Below are 6,436 nucleotides of genomic sequence, written 5' to 3'. Positions count from 1 at the left end.
CCATCAGCTTTCGAGAAGAACTCGGGCGGACCAGGTACATTGTAATAAAGTCGTATACTTTCTTTTATTTATGACTCACCGGAGAGCATCTCATCTCCACTCTCCAAACTATCACAATCAATTGCATCCACAAGTACGTGCGAATAATCACATACCTGTCTGCGAACCGCACTGGAACTGGGTCGGGGTCTCATTGGTACATCCACAGAGTGCCGACCGGTACTAGGTCGGGATCTAACTAGTATTGAGTCGGGATCCATAGGATTCCGACTGGTACTGGGTCGGGGTCTAACTAGTTGATCCACAAAGTTGCTACCGATACTGGGTCGGGGTCTCATTGGTACATCCACAGAGTGCCGACCAGTGCTAGGTCGGGATCTAGGTGGTATTGGGTCGGGATACACAGGATTCCGACTAGTACTGGGTCGGGATCGAGGTTCAGGAATATGACTAGTATAGTTCGGTTCCAATTCTACATATAACTCAAGAACCGATAACCTTTGTGGAAAAGATGACACAATTCCTAAAATCATTTCGAACGATTGTTGGTTCATTACTGGTACTAATTGGTAGTCACGTTGGCCATCAGTCGACATGTTAAACCTGGCTTGGATTTCCAGATTTGCTTGACTAGAATTGTACCCAACAAATTTATAAATCTCATTCCGAAGATAATCAAAACTGTGGTTCACGGTTAGCGGTAATGAGTATTTAGCTCGGGTACTGTAATAGACCCCGTCATCATTGTATTGGATTTCCCCTCCAATAAAATTTTTCACACAAATAGTTATCATTTTTAGTTTCGATTGGTCTGACAATTTCAAAAATAACAACATATAGGTAATTAAAAATTATCCTGCCTATGAACAATATTCTAGACCATTTTGGATATTCTAAAATTATTCTACACCATTTTGGAATATTATAAATTAATAGGGCAACATTCTAGACTATTTTCTAGACAATATTAAAAAAAATAAAAAAAATATTTTCGAATGAACTAAATAATTATAAATAAAATTAAAATTAACATAAAGAAAATAAAATAACCTCAATCGAAGAGCCGATCGATCAGACAGTCAGAACTCCGTAAGGGATCCGAAAAGGAAAAAGTTCCTAAAACAATTCTAAATCATTTTAGAATTTTAAAAATTATTCTAGACTATTTTGGAAATTTTTAAATTGTTCTATACTTGAATTTTTTTTTAATTAATAGGACAATATTATAAATTTAAATACTTATTAATTTAAATAAATTAAAATTCAATTTAAATAATTTAAAATTAAATAATTATATATTTAAATAATTAAAAATTAAATAATTAAAAATTTAAATAATTAAAAATTAAATAGTTATAAATTTAAATAATTTAAAATTAAATAATTATATATTTAAATAATTAAAAATTAAATACTTACATTTAAATAATTTAAAATTAAATATGTTAAATTTAAAAAATTATAAATTAAATAATTTACTGTGAGAGAGCGAGCTGAGAGTGAAAGTCGACACTTCGCGGTTTTTATAAACCAATTCACTGCGATTTCGAAAAAAAAATTTCCAGAAATTTAATTGGAAAACCGGAAAAAAAATTTATGTATTCTAAAACCGGAAAAAATTTATCCGGTTTTAGAATTGAGATTCTGGAATTTTTTTTTCCGGTTTTAGAGGTGAATTCCGGAAAAAAAATTTCCGCTTTGGGTATTTTTGGAAAAACACGGACGATTCGGATATTTTTTGAAATTTAATATAAATATTGGATATAAATAAAAAAATCGAAAAAAGGAGCATATTTGAATCCTCATTAAGTAGTAGTGTTTGGTAAACGGTCCGGGCCGGGCGGTTCGGGCAAAACCCGGGCACGGGCACGAGTAGACATGGTCATAGGCATCACGGGCATGCGGGTAAAACGGGCCGGGCATCACAGATTTTTTTTCGAAAAACCGGGTCCGGCCCGTTTAATACCCGTGCCCGTGTACCCGTGCATACCCGTGGCATGGGCACGGTCCGATTCGGGCACAGACACAGGCGGACCGGTCCGGATTAAGCCCCCAAGGACATTTACCAATGTCTATTAAGTAGTGTTATGTTGTGTTGTGTCCACAAGTGTCTGGTACGTACATTTATGTCAGAAGTGTTGTACCATGTTAAAGTTTATAAATCCTTGAAACAGTACATGCATAAACACGGTATGTAAATATATATGCTAATAAGTTTTAACTTATTTTTTAATTTTTTTTTAATTTAGAAAAAGAAAAATAAGTAGAAAACTCAGATATCAAAAAAAAAAACTTTGAATAAAAAAAGACCAAATAAATTATGACAAAAAATGTTGAAGTTGAAAACAATATTTCATAAAATTTTAAGAAGTTATTTTTCAATTTTTAAATAAATGAATTCACAAGTGCTTAATAGATTTGGCTATATTGAAAGGCAGATCGACAAACAATAAATAGGATCAATTAACTTTTATTATTTTCTTCTTATAATTATGTATATTTTTTCATACAATTTAAAATAAAATATCATAAATATTGTTATTTTCAACATGACAATTTTATACAATTGATTACGCATTTGTTTGATCATTATAATTTTCAGCAAATATTTAAATAACGTTAGTCCCGTTATAGCGAAATAGTTTAAAAAAAAATAATATAATGCTACTATAATGCAAAATAGCACTGATAGTGATATAATTCTTGTAATCCGAAAACACTAGAGCAACGTGCTATTTATAACTTTAGTTTCAAGCCGTATCTGACTTATTTTCCGCATACCTAACTGCGTTTCTTTGGTGTTCGTGCCGTGCTTTACAGCCCGGTATTTCTAGCATATACGTCTAACGGTGCGGTACTTAAATACATCAACCCGACACGTATGAGAATCCGTATCGCACCTATGCTGAAATCCGTATTATGTTTTGTACGTTTGGATCGTGCAAGGATTAGTGCAAGAATAACAATTTTTGGGTTAGTAGTTGAGAATAGTGCTAAACTAAGGGATTCAAGAATAGCACTAGCTTTGACTATTCCGGATTAGTAGAAATGTTGTTTGGATTGTATGTTTGGAATAGCAATAGAGGGAAGGAATATGATAATAATTTATTTATTTTTATCTTTTTAACTAACTTTTATATTTATAATGACTTGTTAAATATATATAAAGCATCATATTTTTCAATAATACTTCAATCTAATATTTAAATTAATATTATATTATATTAATATTTAAACTAATATTATTTTATTTTTAAATTAATATCTAATTTAATATTAAATTTAATACTAATCTAATATTTAAACTAATATTATTTTATTTTTAATTTAATATTTAATTTAATATTTAGTTTAATATCAATCTAATATTTAAAGTAATATTATATTACATTTAATATTCAAAAAATATTATATTGTATTTATTTAATATTCAAAAAAAATATTATATTGTATTTATGTAATATTCAAAAAAATATTATATTATATTTATTTAATACTAATATAATATTTAAATTAATATTTTATTTAATATTAATCTAATTTGATATTATAGTTATTTAATACTAATCTAATATTTAGATTAATATTATATTACATTTAATATTTAAACTAATATTATATTACATTTAATATTTAAACTAATACTGTATTACATTTAATATTTAAACTAATATTTTATTTAATACTAATCTAATATGGTATTATATTTATTTAATATTAATATTATATTATATTATATTTATTATTTAAATGACTACGATATAATATTTAATCTAACATTTTATTTAATATTATATTTATTTAATACTAATCTACATTTTAAATTGATATTATATTACATTTAATATTTACACAAATATTTTATTTAATACTAATCTAATATTATATTATATTATATTTAGTACTAATTTAATATTTAAACATACTTTAATTGAGAGGAATCAAATATTTTATTAATATCACTAACCCCACTAGAGCTATTCTTGTTAACCCACCATTTCTTTGTATTAGTAGAATAGAGTTATTCTTGAGCTAATTCAATTTGCAAGGAAGCGTCTAATTGTCCACAGCCTTTTGTCCACAATTTGTCCACAGCTTTGACTTGCGCGAATACTGTAAAATTACTTCTATATGTTGTATAATTATACAATATATCACATAAAATATATCAATTAATCACAAAACATCCAGCAACTATTTGAAGTGGTCCCATGATAGTTAGAAAAAAATTGTAACTTACACAACATGACAAAATAAATGTAATTTCAAATTGTACTTTTGAAAATTACAGTTATAAGCGGTTAGAGTTAGTTATTAGCGGTTATTGGTAGTTAGAGTTAATTATTAGCTTCCACACTGGGTTGAATCTTGTATACTGTAAAATTGAATCTTGTATACTGTGAAATTGAATCTTTTTCATAGTAAAATTTACAATTGAATCTTATATACTGTAAAATTGAATCAGCAGAACTATAAAATAGAATATTGTATACAGTAGAATTTTCAATTGAATCTTGTATACTGTAAAATTGAACCTTGTATACAGTAGAATTTTCAATTGAATCTTGTATATTGTAAAATATATACTGTAAAATTGATGCTTGCATACTGTAAAATTTTCAAATAATACTGTAAATTTTCAATTGAATCTTGTATACTGTAAAATTTTCACATAATACTGTAAATTTTCAATTGATTCTTGTATACTGTAAAATTTCTAAAACTAAACCATAAAATAATACCATCTATACTGTAAGATAAAATGTAACAAATGCTACATTTCAGTTTAAACTACAACCTACAAAGAATCATGTATACTGTAAAATTGTAAAATATAAACCATAAAATAATACCATGTATACTCTAAAATTGCTAAATCTAAACATACATCCATCATCACACAAAAAATATATTCACCACAAAACAACATATGTTCACCACAAATAACATTTGTTCAACACAAGATAAAAATATTCATCGCAACATTCAGATAGCATAATAGCAACAAAAAAACTATGGACAAATAACTTTTACATTAAAAATCTCCTGTGTTCATTGTTCGGATGAGTAAGAAGCCTCATCACAAGAACAACACGTTCTTTTGAGATGTCATTCTACATAATAATAAAATATGAAACAAATTCGATTTATAACAAATAAGAATTACAAAATAATATTACAAGTTATTTACCTGACTGAAAATCATAGGAGTGCCTGTAATATGAAAACATTTCAATATGCACCAATACTGTAAAATTCATCATTCAATGCTGTAACTTAAATAACAAATCCTACAAAAAACGCACTTCACATTTTCAAACATCAAAGAAACTTTCATAACAGTTCGATATCTTGTAAAATGAGACATATATATTGTAATTCATATATATATGTACTGTAAAAAACAGAGAATACAAAATCATACGGAATTACAACATACGACTAATATTCAGATACAAATTCAGTCAAAATGATAAATTCGTTACTGCATACAATGAAAAAAACAAATTCAACAGAAAAATTGTAAAAATGACAAGATGAATACTGTAAAATTAACGGGAAAATACTGTAAAATTAACATATCAATACTCCATATCTCCTCTCTATCATCTATTTCCTCCAGATTTTCACAAGATGAATACTGTAAAATTAATGAGACAATACCGTAAAATTAACAGATCAATACTCCATATCGCCTCTCTATCATCTCTTTCCTCCAGATTTCATTTGAAATGCTAGATTTGTTACTGCATACAACGAAAATAACAAATACAACAGAAATAACTTACTAGATTTGAATTTTGCCATGCTCTTCAACAAAAACAACTTCTATTCGATCGTGCTCCACGATTGAAGGTTCTTGATAAAACCTCTACTGTTTCTATACAGGATGGGCTAAATTTTGACAAACAGAGAGAGAAGAGAGGAATAAACCTACTTTGCTACTCTAGAGATAGTTTGTACAAGAGATGTACAGTACAAGCGACGGTAGCAAGATAGTTCGCTTATCAAATTTGCTCGTACCATAGTTCGCTGATCAAATTTGCTCATACAATATTTCCCGAGATAGTTCGCTGATTAGATTCGCGAGATAGTTCGCTGATCATATTTACTCCAGAGATAGTTCGCTGATCATATTTGCTCGTACAAGCGACGGTCGCGAGATCCTCTCCTCTATCAGAGACGAAACAGGAATGAAATCGCCAAATGCGGAGCAAATCTGATCGGATTTCAAAATTTAGGAAATGAAATTAAAAAAAAGGTTACAGAAGGTCGACCTATTTAAATAGCAAGACGAAGTCGTTAGAAGAAGATGGGGACCGACAGTTAGAACGAGAGTTGGATAAGGTTGTGGACAGATGGTGGACAAAACTCAGTGGACAGAAACATTTTCTCAATTTGCAAATTTGTGTTTGGATCACCAAAATTTGAAAAT

The sequence above is a fragment of the Carex rostrata genome, chromosome 10 (genome assembly GCF_964058835.1).
Source record: "Carex rostrata chromosome 10, lpCarRost1.2, whole genome shotgun sequence".
Taxonomy (NCBI): Eukaryota; Viridiplantae; Streptophyta; class Magnoliopsida; order Poales; family Cyperaceae; genus Carex; species Carex rostrata.
Note: the sequence above shows the minus strand (reverse complement) of the source record.